At 39.7% G+C, this 21,388-nt stretch overlaps 1 protein-coding gene across 2 annotated transcripts in view; it reads left to right on the top strand.

Annotated features, from left to right (window-relative positions):
* galnt1 (UDP-N-acetyl-alpha-D-galactosamine:polypeptide N-acetylgalactosaminyltransferase 1) overlaps positions 1–21,388 on the top strand; it is a 56,747-nt gene that overhangs the window by 4,688 nt on the left and 30,671 nt on the right. For both annotated transcript variants that reach the window (XM_085292224.1, XM_085292223.1), the window contains exon 2: positions 12,296–12,408. The gene's annotated coding sequence lies outside the window, so the exon portion shown is untranslated. The remainder of the gene's footprint in view (positions 1–12,295; positions 12,409–21,388) is intronic.

Genomic DNA, 21,388 nt, shown 5'->3' with positions numbered 1-21,388 from the left:
CAAATATTTGCATAGATGAAGACTTTGTTTGTCACGGTTTGTCGGGAGTCACCCGTGACTTTTATCAAATACAAATACAAAAGCTAGTGCTACAGTAAACTCAGTGATGCTTAAAGTGTTGCAAAGTGCTTTTTTTCCGTTTTGTGTTCCCCACAAGATGCTACAAATATCCATCCAACATAGCGGCTCTGTGTAGAAGCTTTTGAACCATGTATTTATGCACAATGTGACAGTGTGCTGTGTAAATGTGTTAATGGGTGTGGTAAACTCACAAAATATGATCTGCCAACTCTGCAGTTTTTCTCTCTGCATGGTTTGTTACAGTTCATTGAGTCTGGTCTATAGTTCACAACTCTTTTTTTTTTTTTTTTTGTTTTTTTGTTGCTGTTGCTGAGCAGTAGCGTTTAGTCAGTTAATTAATTAGTCAATAAAAAAACAACTTAACTGACAATTACTTTTATTTATTCATAAGTGTATTTATTTTTCTGATGAGCATTCTAAACATTTACTGGTTTCATTTTCTCAAATATTCAAATAAGCTTCAAATATATTTGAAGCTTCTATTTGTTCAAATAATAATCTGTACAGTTTGAAATGTTTGAAAAAGTTTTTTATTATTGCTATTATTACAGAAATGTAACACAAAATGGCAAACTGGAAAAAGGCTGGTCAACATGTGGACCATTGTACAGCTAAAAAGCCAAAGATTTCCCTCATGACTTGGTGAAGAACAAAAAAAACCCTGAATGTTATAATTAATTTATCAGGTATCCAGAAATACACTAATGCAGTTTCATGTCCACTGCATGCACGACTGTTTGATTTTAAGTTTGCCATACACATCAACTTAAAAGATGTCTATGTCTATGTCTATGTTGTGTTCGTCTTAAGTGGCGAAAAGAGGAAGCTGGAATACTGAGGCTGAAACAAGTCGGTTTTTGGGATGTGAGCGTTTATTGGTTTTAAGAAATTGTGGCAACTTAAACGCCTAATGACAAGTGCCGGTAGCCTGCTACTGTTTGCTGCACAGACAAAGTACCTAGCTTTAAAAGTCACCTTGAAAGTCTCAGTAGAATGAGCTAATACAGCATGCAGCAGCTCAGCATAGTCACATTGAGTAACAGTATATGCTGTTATCAGCTTTGCTCTGACAATTCCCCTCTTTGTAAAAGTGTCCTGTTCATGTGTGTCCGTATCTCGCTCAAAGCATCTGTTTCACTCTGAGATACTACTCGACAGAGGTAGTTTCCATGGTGACAGTCGTGCTCCTTGCCCCCCCCCCCCCCCCTCCTTGCTCGCCATAGGAAGAAGTGGTGTACGTTCAATTACTGCTGACTCATGGAGAAACAGTAGTGTGGTCCATAATTAGACAGACACGTCTCTTCTCTGTCTGGCTTGGAACCAGTTTGTGTCCCTTTTAATATTTTACACTCTGTTTGTTTTGCGTGTGTTTTGGCTTCTGTATTCGTCTTTCAGAGTTGTTTGTTTTGTTAGACTTTTCTGCTAAGGGAATTTTCTAGACAGTTTTCCCTGCTTGTTTTGACTGATTATGCTGTTAAAGTTAGAAAAAGATTTCTGTAAATTTGGTTTAAAAAAGTGGGACACACTGATGTAACATGATCTTCTAAAACTGTCAGGAACTTAAGGAAGCTAGCAACAGGGTTTTTTTTTTTCTTTTTCTGTTTATAGCGTGAATCTGATAAGTATGCACGTTTTTCCTGTAGGAACTTTACAAATTATAAACACCAGTTCTTCTTTCACAGTACACAAGTTAGACAAACAGTGCTAGCTTTTAAGTCCTTTCATGCAAATTCTCTCAGCAGTTGGAAAGTAAATTTAATTTGCTGGAGTCCTAGTGAAAAGTCCAGAGCAAGGGAGAACCACTTGGAGAAATAGTTTTGCACATGTGCAAAGTCTAATTTGAGAGAAATACCAGTGCAAACCTGAAAGCTGTAACTCCCTTTAGGGCTATCTGGCCTCTTGTGAATAAGGGAGGACTTATTTAAGTAGCTCCTTCTTCTATCAGATTAGATACTTATTTGCGACAGTATTATGACAGCACGACACAACCCACCCAGTGCTTCTAGGGCTGGGTAGGTTTTGTCAGGAAGCATCTGCTTAGCCAAGCACACATACAGTCTATGTCAGGGGTGTCAAACTCAAATACACAGTGGGCCAAAATTCAAAACTGGAACAAAGTCGTGGGCTAACGTTAATATTTATTGGAGAAAAAAAAATCTTCCTCCAGATATAAGAATGAATCTTTTCTTATGGACTCAAACAAGTTTTGCTGAAAAACTGAATATGGAACAAGCAAAGCTTAATACTAAACAATATATATATTAGCTGTATAATACCAGTAGGCCAGCTCTAATAGTAATTTGGTATGGCTTCGCGGGCCAAATGTAATTAGGCTGCGGGCCAAATTTGGCCCGCGGGCCAGAGTTTGACACCTATGGTCTATGTTATACACCTCAAGTCCACCACTTGGTGAGCATGTGTAGGTGGTGCACTGTAATGTAAGTTCTCAGCATGATCAAAAAACAGCCAGGCACTTGGACATCTGCATGGATGCTTGTGTTAAGTGGACTATAAAAAAACTGTACTATAATCCCTGCTTAAGTCAAAGGTGTTAACCCTGGATCCACTGAACTCGTGCATTTTCTCACTGAAATGGTTGAAAGTTCTGTCATCCAAAAACTAGCTCAGAGAATCTCTAAACATTTTTATACTTGCTGAAATTAACCAGGGAGAAAATCTGTCTTACAGTCATGAAACCCACAGCTGATGAGCTCAAAATGAAAATTGACTGAGAAAATCATTCTGACTGCTTCCAAGAGCCCGGCAGATGAGTGCGTGCGCATGACTGCTACTCAAGATATCATATTTCATGTTTTACTTACATCCGAGAAAAGGCTTCAGTCTTATCGTCCACTTCTAATCAGGGTACTACATTAGAGTCAGTCCAGTGAATCTCAAGAACAAAATAGGCCTCACAGAATAAGCGTTTTAAATACTCTTGAGCAGTCTAAGAGTATTTTGTGTGTGCACGGTAGCCTAGCTAAATTGTGTGTATAATTGACCTCTGTGGGGATATTTGTTTTCAGCATTTAATCCAGCCTCACTGTCCTGGAGCAGCTGGCAGTTACAGTCCACTGTACAGAGTAACTCCATTTCTGTAGTCTGTGTAGTGCCTCATGGTCTGCAGTACTGGCTAAAGCAGGGCCTGTTTGTACTCGGATGACAGCTCTTAATGTGTCTTTGTTTGCAGCGCTTTGAACAGTTAAACGAAAGATCTTGTTGTGGAAAAAGTCACCCTCCTTAAATGATAGTGATTAAAAGCTTTTAGTCACTCTTATTACCTGACAACAGCAACCAATGAAACAAATAACAGTTATCTCACACTGGATGTGGGTAAAGAGGTTACAATTCAAACAAAAGTCAAACAAAATGTATAGAGATAACAGATGGATTGCCAGTGACTACAGTTGGAATACTGTAGTCACTGGCACTATTAGTTGACTGTAATTAATATTACTGTCAACTAATACTGCCAGTATTAGTATTAGTTGACTAATAACAGTATTAGTTCATACTTTAATTTCCTTCAGGAATGTAGATTACAAATGAATTGAAATTTGCTGCCAAATATGCTTGCTGTTTGAGTGTTATATAGTTAATTGCTGAGGAATCTTTTTAAAACCCTGGGGTTTTCTCTGTGTGCTTGTATATCTTGTGTAATAATGGGTGGGGGATATAATGTTTGCTTCGTGACATATGAATATGGTTATATGAGACCTCAGGCAAGCTGTTTGGTGGCAATAAAAAATACTCAAATGCTTTCGCTTTTTGAACATTTAGCCGCTAATTTTCATTGTGTTTGCCTGTAGGCTGATGTTTGTCTTGGCCAAATTATTCAAGGGCAGCACAGGTAGTAAAAATATAAATAAACAAAGGCAGTCTGATACTGCTCTTCATATTCTTCATTTAAATGTTTTCAACTCCACTGGGAGTAAATTGTGCTTGTTCTTGGCTTAGTTTCCGCATGTTTCTACAGAAGGACACTACACTCTCAAAGGTGTGACCGCAGTGCCATTCTCAAGGTTGTATAAATAATTAATTGATGCAAATATAACTGAAGGCAACATTTGTGTCCTATATGGAAATTTGTCTGTAAGTTATTGGTAAGAGAGAGAAGCAGAGGAGGGCAGAAAGGACTGACACTGCTGTGGAAGCTCTGTGCTCTGTCTTAGCCGTGTGACAGAGTGAGCTATCTGCCTGGGGCTCACCCTCACGAAGGCACAGCTCTCCCCTCTGCGCAAACATACACAAAACTGTCCATCTCTGCCTCTTATCTAGTGTGTGCATGTGTGTGGGTCTGTGTGGTTTTTTTGTGCTAGGTCTCTGAGTGAGCTTGTTGTAGACCAGGCACACTGATAGTCATATCAACAGTTAGTCTAGGCTGATGGACTGCAGAACTACTCGTCCATTGTCCATTGTGTGTGTGTGTGTGTGTGTGTGTGTGTGTGTGTGTGTGTGTGTGTGTGTGTGTGTGTGTGTGTGTGTGTGTCTGCTAAGCTATCAGAAATTGCATTTCTACAAGCCACGAATGTCAGATGCACTGTGTTCATGTATCTTGGGAATGTGTGTGTTGCATGTGATGCAGTATAATCTGCCACAGGCTTGGATGTGGGTCACTGTGGCTGCAGCTCCACGGGTCAGAGAGAGACAGCAGCAGGGATGCTGCCTCTGTACTTGCTGCGCATGGGCTAGCCTGAAATATATTTCACAACAGTAGAAAATAAAAGAAGAACCAAGCTGCACTTGAGATCTGATTTGAGTTTTCTTTTTAACATAGCCTCAAGCAAAAATACCATGGTATTTTTAGTTGTTCAAGCCGTTTTCTGTATATTTACATGATTAAAAGTGTTACTTATGGGCACCTAAATTTCTGTGTGGTAGATTTTACAAGAATAGAGTCTACAGAGGCATACTGAGATATAAATAGAGATGAAAATTTACATGACTTCTTAATAAGGTTAGATATGAAAGAGGATGACCAGATTAGTCATGCCTGCCGCTCATAGTGGATTTCACCTGAAGTAATTAAGCCAAAGTTATTGCTGAACATTTAGAACCCACAGTGAAACTTATTGGAGGTTATGTAGTGTGACGAGGGGTGTTAGGAGTGAGTGTGTGTGTGTTTGTGTGTGGGTGGAGGGGCTATTGACCTCATGACAGAGTTGGTTAAATGAAGTATTGATACTGCTAGCTTTGTTAGTGTGTGTGTGTGTGTGTGTGTGTGTGTGTGTGTATGCGAGTGTGTGTTTATGTGTGTGCACATCTGCAGAGTTGTATGTGTGTATTCAGATATATTTACTCTGTGATGGATTGTGCATTTTGCAGATGCCAATAGGCAGTAGTGTGTCATAGATCAAACAACTTGAGTTGGCCCAGTGGTGTTAAATTTGTCTGAGGATTATGAGAACAAATCATGCAAACAGACAGGCAGGTTATGCGCCAATCCTAGAGAACGATTAATAGAGAATGTCTTGGGGGCGATTGTGGCTCAAGAGTTGGGAGTTCGCCTTGTAATCGGAAGGTTGCCGGTTCAAGCCCCGGCTTGGACAGTCTCGGTCATTGTGTCCTTGGGCAAGACACTTCACCCGTTGCCTACTGGTGGTGGTCAGAGGGCCCGGTGGCGCCAGTGTCCGGCAGCCTCGCCTCTGTCAGTGCGCCCCAGGGTGGCTGTGGCTACAATGTGTGTGTGAACGGGTGGATGACTGGATATGTAAAGCGCTTTGGGGTCCTTAGGGACTAGTAAAACCGCTATATAAATACAGGCCATTTACCATCTTTATTTTCTTGTTTAAAAGTTGCTTTAGTGAAATTTTCACTTTATTTTGTAAAAGGTTTGCTTTTTGCTGCAGCCTGAGGCCATAGATACTGCAACCCACATCTTTACAACACAACATTGTTATCATTTTAGTGACTTTTTCACATCCTTTCAACACCCCCCCCCCCCAAAAAAAAAAAAGCAGGTAGTGATAGCGGATGTCTTGCTCTCCGGTTCTCTCCATCTTTTCTGTTCACCTAGTGACCGAAAGCAGAGAGCAGCAACACCTACACAGAGGCTGTGCACTGTCAGAGGAGGACATTAGAAGGGACAAAATGTCTTTGTTAACTTCCTTTCTGAGATGATTTCTTTCATGCATCTTAACCTCAGACTCTTTAGTTTATGTGTTTTCTAATTTTTGTCAGAAAGTGGTTATAAAAACATGAATGTTCGGATTTCAGTTATCGCTATTCTGGATCCGATTGTATTCATAACAGCCTTACTTCTATGGACCAAACATGCTTTTCCATGCCACCTGTGCTGTTTATATGTATGTATTGTAGAGAAGGGATCTTTTTTATGCCACCAGAACTGTTTAGTTTTCTGCTGTTTTTGTGCTGATTTGCACTTCCTTATGCTAAGAGTAAGTGAAGCCAACTGCTAAAAGAGAAGAACATTTGTGAGTGCAGTTCAGTTGTTCTCAATGCCAAAAACACAGCTGCAAAAATACAGTCAAATTGGAAGTCTGCTGCTAACATTTCCAAAAATATTTTCATCCAGTAGAGTTGTTAAAAACACGGCGTAAGGAATCAGTCAACAACATCACCAGTCCAACATCCCTGCTGTTGAATTATTTTCTACAGGGCTGCACTGTATTGTCAGGCAGAGCTTATTTTCAGAAAGAGAGAGAGAGCGAGAGAATGGATAAATGAGAGGCAACTCTCTTAATGTTAGTCATATGGTGGTTGGAAACCAAAATTATTTTGACCGTGTGCAGTCCACTTTTGATCTTGATGCCTAGGTTGCTTCGAAATGGTTGCTTTGAAGACAGGAACCAGGTCTGCAACCACTTGCAGTCAGTTGCTGTCTTCAAAGCAACTTGTGTGACAGTGTTAAACTAACGTGGCAACAAGACAGAGTCAGTTTGCTGTCAGTTTGATATTGAATGGAACTAAGTTGGCAGTTATCTGCAATCTCTTGTGATAATACAGCAGTTGTAACTGATAAATTGGCAAAAATTGCATTTCAATTGGAAATTTCGTACATTCTGCCCAAACCAAAATGAAATGAGCGCTTACCAGTCTTGATTTTATATAGGAACAGAACCACAACACAACAAGTTGGCAACTAGTTGAGTCGAGTCTGTTTCAAAGAAATGTTTCTCACAAACTGCACTTATCTAAACAGACTGCCTCACTCTTATTGTGATGTGTTAGCAGTATGTTTGCATTTTTGAAGTAGACACCAAATATTGGCAACCCATCACCAGTCTGTCCTTCAATGATTGTGATCAGTGAGTGGGGCTGCAATTGGTTTCAGGCAGGTTGTCTCTTACTAGGTTACCTGTATGCTTGCATTGCTTGCACTCCAACAGAAAAAAAAGGCAACCACTGAGTCACTAGTCATAAGGAGTTTGCCATCCTATTTTTACTCTAGTGTGACTGAATCATAAGATAGAAATGTGTTCTAAATTTCATAAAGTAATTATAAATACTTCTCATTTTTCTTTTCAAGTGTTTCCAAAGATATTTTTCCAGAAATTACAATGTAGTTGCAGTGAGTGTGGCTAAAAGCCAGCTCATGTGATAGGAAACTGCATTAAATCCACACTTTGACTAAACCACAAAAGCAGTGCATTGCAGCGCCACGTGGAATTGCTGGGAAGTCTGTCTTAGATTGGTGAATGTTGCCGGGAGCATTTGTGCACACAGCTGGGGGTGTGCATGCGCTTAAGCTTGATCCTGTTAGCACGGCGGCTGGCTAGAACAAGGGCAGGAGGGAGATAGAAACCAAGAACAAATCACAAACATGCAGATGTTACCAAGATACACAGAGATGGATGGGGAAGTTGATGATAAATCTGGCCTGTCTAATCACTCAGGACACAGAAGAGGGAAGGTAGTGTGTATCTATGCTGTGTTCTTTGTCACTACTGTTAACAGTCTTGTGGCCTGGTGCTTTGTTTCCTGCAATCTCTGCCTTCAGTAAACAGGAAGCAGATCTCTGTCTTTCTGTTACTCGCTCTGTCCTTTTCTGTCTGTCCTTTGGTTCCTCTTTCTGCCTCTTCCTACACTCGCCTTCCTCTGCAAGTGCAAGCTGTATGTGTGGAAGGAATAGGCATGTAGGTCCCAATGCACGTCATTAGTAAGGTAAGCAAAAGAGGCAAAATGGTGAGCTGTGTCATCCAGGATAAGTATGACATGTTCAGGGATGTTGGGCCAGCTGCTTCTTACCTATTTTCTCCTCACGCTATTCTTGGCATTCCTGTTTTTCCCTCCTGGGCTTCCCCGGGAAAGATGTCAGAAATGGTGAGCTACGGCTGCAATCACTTGTGATAATGTTATTGTCATCTTTTGTTGCCTTTCCTCTAGTCCCTATTTAGCATTGATTTGGTTTTTGTGTGTGTATGGTGTGCTTCAGGCCCTGTAAAGCCTTCCTTTCCCACACCACTTGAACCACGAGGTGATTGACAGAGCAAGAGGTCAAAGGGAATGCTGAAAGGATTTGGACGGAAGTTGTAGTTTGTTCAGGATTGGCACAGCACTGTTTGTTGTTGCTAAGACCAAAGATGCCATCTTTAAGCTCCCATTGTTACAGCATATGCTACAAACAGAGTCGCATATCGCACGCACGCACGCACACACACACACACACACACATTCTTCATGCTCTTACTAAGCTATCACATAGTCTAAAAGAAGAGGCCATTCTTCCTGTCTATGAGTGTCTCCCCTCTACTCTGTGACTTTCTGTGGCAGTCTGTGGAGAGAGGGGAACAGTTAGGTCTAATGCTTAGACATGGCTGGTTGATCACAGTGTGCTCACACTGAGCTTTGGGGGATTGTGAAAGACTGATTTGACTGTCTGTTAGTTTTAGCTGTACCCACACTACACTCTAAATTGTCCAGAACAAAGGTTGTTCCAGAGCTCCTCAACCTTGTTTGGCTGCAGCTGTCACACTTAAGCATGCCAGCTTTATCTTGCAAGGTGTCATGTTGGACCTTATGATATTCTCTTTCTGCAAAATGTCTTGCTTACAGAGAGAGAAGCTTTTATGCTTGCGTGCAGAAATCTCTTCATTAGTCCGCACATGAGCACCTCCTCACCTCTGCATTTGTTAGTCCGCCTGAGTCACTGGTATTTTGGATTTACGACAGGAATTACGTCGGGTCAAGCTGAATGGAAAGAGGCCTAAGTGGGAGAAGAGACTGTTACACTGAATTAATAACAGAGGGTGTTCTGTAGGGACTGAGATAGAGGCAAGAGTAGGGTGGGATGAAGACACAGCCTTTTGGCTCCTATCCTGCATTCTCTGGTTTGGTTCACACAGCTGGAACAAAGAAGAAGGGAGGTGTACAAAACAAAGGAATGGCAAAGACTGCAGAAAATTCGAAATGCACAAACCTTTTGCCTCCTGATACTGATTGTGGTGTCTGTAGTAGGAGATCTGCCTTCACAAAAGCTTACCTTTGGGAGAGGAATTTCTTTTGCCAAATTCACTCATTGACATCCTTCATATATTAGTACTAAAACACCAACTTTCAACTGTACTTTAAATTTTTATGTATTTTTTATGTACATGGTGCAATTTGTTCTTTCTTTCTTTTTCTTTTTTTTTTTTTTAGCAGGAACTCCAGCAACAGTTGAGGGAAGATGAACAATTTTAATATTTGACCAACACGTTTCGGCTTGTGGCCTTCATGAGGGTCATCATGACCCTCATGAAGGCCACAAGCCAAAAAGCGTTGCTGGAGTTCCTGCTATGTTATTTCTTTCATCCTCTCCATGCACCTTGGAAGCAGGTGAAGTTGTGCCAGAAAAAAAAATTTTTGCTGCTTTTTTTTTTTTTTTTTTTTTTTTTTTTTACAATGCATCAGCCATAATCAGATACATTTTTCCATATTTTTATGTAAGGCCTTACAGCGATAAAATTAGCTCACTGCAGTAAAACTGGCTCAGTCACATCTGGCTCATGTGCATAGCAGTGTCAGTGCTACAATATATGCAGGCCGTGTTTTGGAGTTATCTCATTTCCGAAGGTAAAAGCTGGTATGATTTTGGTGCAGCAGGAAAAAATAAATGGCTATATCCCCAAACATAAATAAAAAAGTTCCTTACTATAAGTACACATCACACCTCTTAGCATGCAACAAAGTGGACACTCACGGCATAGACTTCTCTTTCTGCTCTCTGGATTAAGTGTAAAGTGTAAAGTGTGCGTGTTAGTCCCCATAGGGAAATAGTTCCTCTTCATTTAACCCATTCACCCAGTGAAGCAGTGGGCAGCCACCAATGCAGCGCCCGGGGAGCAGTGTGTAGGGATGGTACCTTGCTCAGGGGTACCTCAGGGTAGCCGTTCAGTGGAGTCGAACCCCCGACCTTCCGATCATGGGGCCACCACTCTACCTACTGAGCTATCCCTGCCCGGATTAGGGTTCCTGTGTTGGCTTACATAATGTCAGATTTCACTGGCACAACTGTGTGTTTGCCAGTGTTTGGACGGGTCCTTGCATGCTCACTTTCTCTGCCTCATACTTCTGTCCATATGTAAGCCAAAACAATGTGCCACTATATTTTATGCCTTGTGAACAGTGTGTTTGTGTTTGTGTGTGCTTCATTTCTGAAATGGGGCATGCCTTGGTAGCAGGAGTATCTATTACGAAATCATTTTGTGGTTGTAAAGGTACAAAGTCAAGTTTACATTTGTAAAAAACAGTCATTCAAAACTTCATGAACACTGAGGCTAGTTTATTATCACGAGCGTAACAAAGGGCACTACTGCCAGACACTTTTCTCACAATATTCATTCTCTCATCATCACTGCTGTGCTTGCTGTCTGCCGTCTTGGGTTTTGTGGTTTTTGTCATCTTTTTTTCCACCCAGACATGTAGAGCTCATAAACTCGCAGAGAATGAGACAGGTAGAAAGCATTCTGACTTTAAAAAGAGCAAGAGGTTTGCACAGACAAAGACAGAGAGCGTTGCTATTTGCACTGCAGTGTTGTGTGGTCATGTGTGAGTGTGTGGTGGGTGTTCTGTAGTTTTATTTTGTCATTGTCAGGGGAATCTGATGAGTATTTTTAGAAGCTCTTGCTTGTCCTGCTTCCAATTTGCAGATGAATTACATTCCACTCAAACTTCATGGAGGCTCATTTAAATCATGTAAAGAGTGAGAAAAGAAGGGAAGACAGAGACGGCTTACGACGTATATGAGAGATAAAGTAAGAGAGAGATGAGGATTGATGACTCACCCAGAAGGAGACAGGCAGACACCTTTGGTGGCCACGACTCTTCTCATACTGAGGCATACCTGCACTGCAGCACAGCCTCCTCACACTCACTAATGCAGAAGTGTGTGGGCTGGCAGGAAGAGATTTATGGTATGGCTGCTTTTGTAATACAATTCCTCAATATACACATATATACACTGGCTGGCAATATGAGGCCCCAGTGGACCAGAATGATGACTTGGCTTTAAAGTAGGCCAAGGGCCGGATTGAAGGACACGCAGACCCGCATACACACAGGCCCACTCTGAGTCATATTCGCTCTCATCTCTGCTCTCTGTGGACTTTTCAAAAATAGCAGATTAATCCAGTGAAATGAGCAGTTCTGAGAATTCGTCAGTTGCCTATCCCTGCTTCCCTCCACCCCATCATCCCCATCATCCCTCTGTTTCCCCGCTTGCTTTTTTTTATCCTGCTGCAAAGCTGGCGGCGTCTTTGGTCATGTTTGACCTTTAGATTTCCGCTGGAAAGAGGAACGATGATTGGTTTATGACATAATAAAAAGAGATGCGGACCTTGGATGCCAATTTTTAATTGACTGAGAACTTTCCAAAGTCCACTATACTGGCACGTTTGACTGAATCTTGGCTCATTTGCATAATTTGCTGAGTGGGAGCTTGCCCTGTGAGATTGTGTCGCTAACTTTGTAATCTTGCAGGAAAGAATAGCACCGTTGTTGTACATGCAAAGACAAGAAGTGTGTTTTTGGCTTCCTGTGGTTTTTTCATAGATCAGAAAATGTCTCCTTTCCCAGGCATTTGAAAAAATACTCTCCCTATGTACGATGCATGAATTTTGAAAACAATAAATAAATGAAGAGCTGTTTTAAAGCATTTCCTTATTCTAGTTTCAAGATTGCACAAGAGTTTCCTCTAGCCAGCATGTTTGGTGTCTTTTAACATCCTTAGCACAATAAATATTTATTCTAAATTTATTTCTCTTTTCTCTTCAAGGAGCATGTATGAGTGACGAGCAAAAGAGGAAGTGGGATCTCTGAAGCTCCGCCCCCTCTACTGGTGGAGCACCCTGCACATCTGACCAGAGACCCCTTAACTCACTTTGAAAGGTACGAATTAAGGAATGGCTACACAAAGTGATGCAACAAAGAACAGTTAACACAACCGTTTTTGTAGATAGGGTTGTTCATATTGAAACCTAAAGGGCTGAGATTTTTTTTTATTGTACTGTGTATTGAACTGGATATATTAAACAAATTTACCGGTTCATGCATATGCAACTTTTTCTTTTTTTTTCTTTTACTGACCTCAGCTCCTCTATGGTGACCCTTTCTTTGTTTTAATAAGCCAGTCTATCTTCTGGCTGAAAAATCCAATTTCTTTAACAAGAGAAGTTCAGTGGATAAAATTCAGTCTAAATATAACCTTTTAACATCGCACCCCATATGATCCTGATGTATACTACAAACTAGATTTATTCACATACGGGCAAAATCAAAATGTGTGCTTAAACTATTTTTGAGAAATTACATGTTACATTGTCAAACATAAACCTCAGCACCCCATTAACAGCAAAGTGCCTCTTTTGATTTTGTGTGCTGACCCTTTTGATTGCAAATTAGGCACATTTGCATTCACTTTGACTCAATTCTGGTGCTCATGTTGCATTTCTGCTGCCTTTGTCAAAGAGGTTAGCAAAGTGAAAGGCTTTCCATTGGAGAGGTGGGTCTGCCTTGTTGTTGCCTGAGTGAAGCGGGAGCGGGGCATGCAATTCTTTGTAAGCTTCATGGTGGGGTCCCCATTTATTAGCCTCATTCAGCTGTGCAATCATGTAGAAAGCCCAAGTTACAGCAGCTATATTTAACGAAGAATATACATATCTACACAGATAGATACTTTATTGATCTCACAAGGGAAGCTACATTGTTACCATAGCAGGATAGAAAAAAAAGGTATAGTTTGAAATAAATAAACAAAATAGTTAAAGTGCCACAGGCTCATTGTGAGGGCAAAGTCTTTATATATACAACAGTGATTAAAAAAACCAAAAAAATAAAAATGAGGTCAAGTTAAAGAAGAGTAAAAAGAAAGAATGAGAAATGAAGATATAACAAGAATAATGGCTAGAGTATTATTACAACTGTAAAATGCATGTAGGAGAGCACTGCTTCATCCGATCTCATATCACTTATTTCTCTCATTTTTTACTATCAGTAACTCATTAATGCGTCATAGAAACAGCTTGTAACAGTTATGTAACTGTCTCGTATTGTCTTCATATTTCAGACTTTGCTATGATCTATTGTTTATGCTCTGTGTGTTGAACCCTTGAACAAATCTATGCCATTGTCACACATTATTATACTAGCACACTATTTGTATACACAAGTTTAAGTATTCTAATTAAAGTGTTGTTAAACAATTGTTGAAAAACAAAAATTAAGGGTCATAGGTACATAAGTAAGGATTGAAATCACCGATTAGTTTGTAAATTGCTCCTGTTATCAATTTTGTGCCTATAAATGTGTCAAAACTAAAAGAAAGTCCCCAAAATAGTGACGCGTGTCTTTGCAGCACGTTGCTCTCTTTATGACTATTTACTGTCTGGTGGCTATGTGTGAAAAAGGGTAACGTGCTAAATACAGAGATGAGTAAAATCTGAAAATCCAAAGGCAAAATGTGTCATATTGTGTCAGTGTGGGAAGTTAATGTTAGCAGAAGTTTCATTTGCAACACTAGATTAGTGTTATTGGCTTCTGTGGTTCCCTGTTCCCCCCTGTTGCTGACATCCAGCAATGCCCTTCTCTAAAATTTACAAAGCTTTATTATATCTGATTTGTTACCATATTTGAAAAATCCAAACTACCTTTGGCACATAACTCTGTTGGGATGTTTCTTTGATCTTATCAGCTGCTGTAACAGCAACTATAAATCAACTTTTATCAAGCTTTTTCTGTTCCAGGAAATTCAGTTAATGTGAAGATTGCATTAGAGTTTTCTTAAGGAATTTTAAACGACACTTAAAGCGCTGCTGTGTTTGGTTCTAAAATGAGAATGAGAAAGTCAGAACACTGATCATCAATAATGCTAAAAATCGTAACAATGGCATAACGATGAAAAGAGGGTTGCAAAAGAACCATCAATGCAACATAATGCAAGGAATGCAATGCAACAATACAAAGTATTTTTCCTGATTCCTTGTTGTTGTTGTTTACTCTTGTATGTCTGTGTGCTTTATAATACAGATTAGAAATTGTGTAACACAACAGATACTTTAATGCAGTGAGGAATCAGAGCCTAGTTAACCTTTGATTTTTTGTTATTGTGTGTTACCTGGGGGGCAGCTAAACATATGTCTGCACATTGGTTTTTACACTGTGTATGTATGAAAATTGACCAGTAGCTCCACAAAAGTCCAAAGAATATGACAAATATATCACATATTATGTGCTGGGGAAATAGATATGCTGACATTGTACAGTCTATTAAGAAGTCATGCTTAATAGACAGCAATGCAGTTCTCTTCCAAGTAGCTTCAGATATAAACTTTAAAGACATTTTCTTTCCTTTTTTTGCCTAAGGTACTGTAAGACGTTTTACAGATGAAAGCAGCCACAAAATTGCGAGGTTGCACTGTAACATAGTCTTAGAAATATTAAAATTTTTCATATTTTTATATGAAAAAAAAAAATCAAAGCATATTGTTAAAGTGGTTAGTAGGCAGAGAAATCCAGCTGTGCTGTCAGAGACTCGTTAATCCCTCCTGCTTGGCATGAGTTATAGTAGGAATAGCAGCAGCTGTAATAGTAGAAAAGAGCCGCAAACATACAGGGGAGACCAGACACACAAACCCACTGGGCCTAATGGTTCAGACTTTAAGTATTACAGGGTGATTAGGGAGTTTCTGTGTGAGTACGTGTTAACACCAATTAACACACAGCCTGCGATGATGTTTTAATTGTGTAAACTGTTGTATTATTTGTGCCAGCCAGTGTGATCAAAGCCTCCACTGTGTGTACCTTTGCATTTTTGCGAGGCAAGTGCAAAAAAGTTAATAGTTGTTAAAAGATCATTTACAGCATACTAACATCAAATGGACCACCAGGATGATGCAGTCATTTATGTGTTCTTAGGTGTGTTGTGATCAATTTATTTTAATACGTGTACAAAAAAAGCTCCACTCTCTTTCCAACCATCAGGGGAACACCCCTCGTGACAGTAATGCATATTGATTTTGGCCAAAAAGGCCCCAGTGATTGGAGATTGAAGTATTTAATTCCACTTTGCTTGTGAGCCAAGTTTTGCATTGGTAATCAATTTTAGCTGGGACTTTTACGCTGCCATGGGCAGTTCTCTCTGTACTCCTCTTTGTATTTTAAACTGATTTTTAGAACATTTAACAATGTTTTATGTAAGTAGTAGGGATGAATCCTCTGCGATAATATGGGGAATACATTTTTATGGGATATAAAAGGCATCTATGTTCCTTAGTGAACACAACAACTTGACAAGAACAGGCATGTCTGACATAGAGAGCTGGATGGCAAACTCTGATTTTGTAAAAAGGAAGCTATTTCAACAAACTCCAAAAAAAAAAAAATTCTTTGCAAAATATACAAGAAAACTGTTCCTGATAAACGTGGAAACTAACTTGTTATATCACTTGGGGCAAAAAGACACCACCATGTAAAACCAGGGTATGAACGTACAGGAGGAGGAGATACTATCAGGTGGTGATGTGCAGGTTGTGTTATACTTTCACTTAGAATTACAGGGAAAACTCCACCACCAGTATTTGACTTATGCTGTGTCACTACTATTACGCTCTAATGCTGCTTCTGCTTTCACCTTGTGGCGAAAGATTCACGCTTTGAATAAGGTAGTTTGTCTTCAATGACAGTAGCTCATTGGAAAAGAAGGATGGAAAACGTTTTATCAGCATTTTATTTGTCCAATATTGTCAGAATGATCATTATTGTAAAATTACTTTAAATATTGTAATATGATTTTTGAGGCTGTATCACAAACCCCAATAGATAGTTTAGATAGATGCTGCAGGTCCCTCAACTAACAGAATCAGCTGTTTTTCACTGTTATCCACCTATGCGAAGATTCACAAACCAAATTTGGCTCTGATATTAATTGTTATATTTTAAGAAGAACTGTTCTGCGGTGCCTCTTCCTCGGTTCATAGGCCAGCTTTCTTGTGTCACTGGTTCTCTGTGGCTAGACTGTGTCCGCTTAGTCTGTATTTCATCAGGAACTGTTTATGTTTTGCATTTCAGACAGTTTATGCTACTCTACCAATTTATATTCATGCTTTAGGGACAATTACAAATTGCATTTGATTTACCTATTGTTCTAGATACACATTTTTTTTATCACTTTAATAATTTAGTTTACTTTGATTTGTTTTTGGAGGAGATACAAACCCAGCCTCAGGGGGTCACAAGCTAATGCACTCCTAGTGCTGGTCCCAAGCCCAGATAAATGGGAGGGTTGCTCCAGGAAATCTTTGCCAAGTCAAACATGCAGATCCATCCACTGTGACAAACCCATGGGAAATAAGGGAGCATCCAAAAATACTTTCTTTGGTTATTGGAAGGCCATGTTGGTCTGAGGTTGAACAGTGTTGAGGTTTATTTCAGTAATGGTACATTCTGACTAATACACTTCTGGGGGCTCCCCAAGGTTTAACGACTCACAGGTGTGGTCCCCTGAGAACTACATTTCTAAAGAGTGTTTTCTGCTTGCATTCCCAATGCCAGTAGGAATCCCAACATGATTAAATAGCCAGTTGGGAGTTGGCAGTTGGCATGGCTACAGCTAGGCTACAACCACAATAACAAGCCAGGGAGTACCGTGATTGGAGGTGTGTCTTTGTTGTGTTTCATGGTTTAAAGTTAACAGTTGAGTTGGAAATGAGACATGCAACTGAAACCAATATAACTCAGCATTAAAAATGACTTATTTCTTTGTGTGCTAAGTTTACAGGTAGCTGTTAACTGTAGACAGAGGCTTCCTCCCTGTACTACTTACAAAAGCCAGTTAATAGATCATTTGTGCCTGCAGCTTATGTTGATCCGTGACCAAGGATTGTGTCCAAAAAATTATGCCAGATTTAATTTGCTTTGATTTTCATGTTGATGCCCCATGTAGTTTGAAGGAAGTGCTAAAGGTCTTTATGTCTTTAGAATTGTAAAAAAGGTTCCTTTGGTCCTTGTTCATTGTGACTTCAGGTGTTCTTTTTTCAGTGTTGCTAATCAGTGGGTATTACCTGGGATGTTTATTATGGACCTGCAGTTTTTTGCATGCAGAACTCTGATGGGTAGCTGACATCTAGTGATCTCTTAACAGCTGATGGTCCGTCCAAGACAGGTTTGACTTAACTTGGGAGATAGCTGAAGTTTCTGATTTTCTCCTAAATGCCAAAAATGCTTTTTGTTTCAGTGCATTCACTGCCAGATGATAGTTTACCAAAGCAGTGTTTTTAAACGCCAGGTACTGACTGCATTGGGTATTCCCTAATTTGAATTTCTATTTGTTTTCCTGGGATTTGGGCTTTTTTTCTAAGCTCATGATTTTAAATTCATTGTAGTTGACTGTCAATACTGCTGCCGGAGGCTGAAGTGCTGTTTTTGTCCCTGCTTTTTTTTTCTTCTTTCAATTTTTTCCCCTTCATTAGCCTCTTCCAATTTTTTTCCTGCTTTTATTACTGATATGAGCCCTGTTTGCTCAGGATCGGTATTACCAGCATAACTTGTCCGATTTAGAAATTACCCTCGCACATCTGTGTGGGAGGGACACCTAGCACAGGAAAAGCAAGGTCTGTGTTTAGTAGGGCTGCACGATTTTGCATAAAATGAGAATCACGATTTTTTGGCTTAGAATTGAGATCACGATTCTCTCACGATTTTCTTTTCCAGTATAAATATTTATTGCACTTATTAACTGCACATCAACTTCGTAACAGTTGAGACTGAACATAAAAACAATAAATAAACATAAAAACAACAAATGTCTCACGTTTTGTTGTTGCTGCAACATGTTGTACTGCTTGAAATTCCGTCTCCACCGTTGCTCGACACTGCGTGTATAGAGCAGGTAGTGCAACAATAGAAAAATAGTTGCGGGACAGCACTGTGTAGCGTTTGTCTAGGGTGTTGATCATTTTCCTAAATCCCTCGTTTTGCACAGTGTTGATGGGAGCCATATCTTTGGTCAGGTGATAAGTGATAGCCTCCGTAATTTCTTTGTGCCTGCGGGAGTTCGACGTGTATAGGGAAGCGCTGTATAAGGTTCCCGTTATTGATGTTTGGGTGGTTGACCGGGACGGATTTTCTCCTGTCACTTTCTCCTCATCCCTGACGTGCTCTCCATTGGTTTTCCCCTGCTAATTCACACGGCACAGCCTCTGTATCACGTGGTATAAGGCTCCGCCCTTGTCATTTGTTGAGCAGGAAGAGTGAGCGCTTGTTTTCATGCAGAGTACGTCCCGGATCAAAATGCGGTACAATCGTCGTCGTCTTTTTTTTTTTTTTTTTTTTTTTTTTTTTTTTTTTAATCGTTGTCATTTGGAAATGAGATCGCACATAAGTATGAATCGAGATTGCGATTTTCTAACGATTAATCGTGCAGCCCTAGTGTTTAGCTTGAAATAACTAACATTATGATGCCCAAAGGGGAATTCACACGCTACCCAGCAGTATGTGAAATGGTTCAAGTCAGCCCCACCTTTACCTGCAGGAACATTAACATGAACCTGTTCATGCATCAATAACTAAAATCTAGTTGTCATCCAAAAACAAAGTAAACATCAGAGTGAAATGGGTTATTCTTCACAGCAATTGCTTTTATTTCTGGTGCTTTAAAACATTAATAATACTTAAACTTGTGAATCTTATTTTATATTTTGAATGCAGGCCTTTGACATTAAGCTTGAATAATGATATGAGTCCTCAGGCTTATATGTGGGCTATTTTTTGACAAATATTGATTGAAATCTGTCTGGCCCCTCGGTGAAGACTGAACTATTTATAGGTTGTCACATAAAACTGTTGAAAGATACTATCATATATATCAGCCATTCCATCCTACTTGAGAGGTTTCATCTTGACCTTTATGTGAATGACTTTCCATGCTGTGTTTAAAGAAGCAGAAAAGAAGTCTTGATAAAATACCAAACACACGCAAAAAAGATTTTCTTTAACATTAGAAATTATGGATTAGGATTATTGACAACCTCTGCATTCCTCATGTACTGATGGTCATTCGAATAAGACTTTACGTCGACTTAATTGTTTTCAAACGTCTACCTGCTGTGCTTATTCAGAGAATGTTTTAATTTAAACCCTCTAGCAAAATGGAATCGAAAGCCTTTCTAAAAATCAATAAAGCATGCAAAGATTTTACCATTGTTTTGTGGCGTACGTGCTGATTAATTAGAGTGTGTAGAGTGTAAATGTGGCCAGTAATACCGTGATTTGGTAAAAAGCCAATATGGGTTTGCTCAGGGGAATGTTTTCAATAAATAAGGCCAGGAACCAGGCATTGATAATACTGGGGGATTGACTCTGCTTACACAAGTGGCTTAGTAGTACGTGCGGTCTGATATTTCTCAGCTCTGTAGTGGGGATAAAAAAAGCCCCAGGCTCCACATCTCAGGAAAACAACCAGACTATAGAACTGTCGGGAGAATGAAACTAAACAACTGAAGCAGGGCCTGTTTCAGCTCAGCGCTGCTGTGTTTAAGCACGTCTATTGGCTTGATTTAGTTGTTGTTGTTGTGAGTGTTGTGAAATTGGAAATGTTGTGTCTGAGATGACGACAGTTAATCTTGACATCAGCTGATGTTGGGCACTCCTTTTCTGTACTCAGGTTAATCTTAATTATTAGATGGTCTGTGGAAATCATGAAATGTTCTCTAAGTGGCACCTTTTTCTTTTAGTGAGGTGACTTTCATGCTGAAATGCCGCGACGCTCACAACCATCACTGGAAAGAGAATAGCACCATTTTGATTTTGGTGTATTGATTTCTTTTAGATCGTTACTAATATCAGTATTTAGGCCAAAGCAAGGCCATTATCAATAATGCTGTTCAACCATATGTTATATATCATCTGTGACATCAACAAGGCATTTTCACCCAGAGAACTGCTGCTCACTCAATCTTTTCTCTTTTTCAGACCATTATTTGTAAACCCCACATGGTTTAGTGGGAAAATCCCAATAGATTACTGTTAAAGCAGGTATATTTAAGCCCCTTTCAAAACAAAGATCACACATGAGTAAAAAAAATAAATAAATAACAAAACAATGAACAATAATGTCCACCAAGTTAAAATCATTAAGGATTCACGTGACATGTGGAAGACAATCAGAGTGAGTAAGCCAGTTTGCGGAGCTGCTTTAAAAAACGGATTGAATAAAATAATAAAAGAGTTTTTCTAAATAAACACCTAACACTGATCATTGAGACCCATTCAAATTTAAAATATATTAGTCTGAATGAAAAAAAAATTAAAAACTGAGAAAAAATGTAGAACATAAATCGGTAATCAATCCCAGAGCCTCGCTCATAACCTATTAATAACGCAGTCCTGTCCACCTGCAGAGCAGCTGCCTGACTCCTGACATGCTACATTAATAGAAAGTTGAACCTGTTTTAGTGCCTTAGAGTTTGTAGCTCTTAGTTCAGAAACTAGTTTAGCTAACTTTGCATGTATTTTCCGCTGGAGCAGAGAGCATCTACGCAGCAAACAGGATTGAGTTGACCTCCTCTGCCCTTTTCTGACACTGTTTCCATCCCCCTTATCTATTTCCACTGATGCAGCTAAGAGCATGTCGTGATTCGACGGGGAAAATGATATCTTGACTCATGGGGGATTTTTAAGTGATGATTGAATTCTTCGAGCTCTACAGGCTCGCACTAATATTAACTAAAACACTGTCACCAATGAATCTTGTGGTTAATTAATTATAGATTGCAGCCTAAACAAATTCTTTGTGTGTGTGTGTATGTGTGTGTGTTCTGGGTTGTTCATTAAAGTGTCTTGGATTTTGCATTAGTCTGAATCATACAATGTAGCC

This window comes from Mchenga conophoros, linkage group LG11 (genome assembly GCF_057382185.1).
Source record: "Mchenga conophoros isolate Kocher_MC1m ecotype Shallow Benthic linkage group LG11, M_conophoros_male_GT1.1, whole genome shotgun sequence".
Taxonomy (NCBI): domain Eukaryota; kingdom Metazoa; phylum Chordata; class Actinopteri; order Cichliformes; family Cichlidae; genus Mchenga; species Mchenga conophoros.
Note: the sequence above shows the minus strand (reverse complement) of the source record. Positions and strands in the feature narration are given on the sequence as shown.